We start from the raw sequence: 600 nt of genomic DNA on the forward strand, positions 1-600 counted from the left end.
ACACTTCGGCATAAATAGTTTGAGATTTGGTTCAGTAGAAAAAAAGTTACCTCAAAATATCTGCAACTTCAAATGGGGCAGTAAGGCACCTATTCACCTTCAATTAACATAAACTTTTTAATTTTAAATTAAAAGTATACCTTTCTTAGGCTTAAATTATAGAAAAATGCATGAGGAATTCTGAATCACTAATCGCATTGCACAAAATTTAGTAGAAGAGGTAAAATGTTACGAAATTTCATGTCAGTAAGTAAGAGAGTAAGGGAATAACGCTTCAGCTATAAGAATAAAGAATATATTTTTAAAATCAATATTTACTTCCTAAGGCGGCGAGCTGGCAAAAATGTTAGTGTGTCAGGTGACTGCTTAATGCTATTTTGTATGTCTTTATGTTTTTGAGTTCAAATTTCGCCAAGGTCGACTTTGACATACAGATTTATTTAATTAATTTTTTAACTAAACACTTTCAAACTTCCAATACTGGTAGAATATGTCTCATAGAACAGGGTTTATTCTTAATGTTTTTGACAAAACTTTGTATTTTAGAAGTGGTATTTCGTCTGTCTTTACGTTCTAAGTTCAAATTCCGCCGAGGTCAAC

Source organism: Octopus bimaculoides, chromosome 7 (genome assembly GCF_001194135.2).
Source record: "Octopus bimaculoides isolate UCB-OBI-ISO-001 chromosome 7, ASM119413v2, whole genome shotgun sequence".
NCBI lineage: Eukaryota > Metazoa > Mollusca > Cephalopoda > Octopoda > Octopodidae > Octopus > Octopus bimaculoides.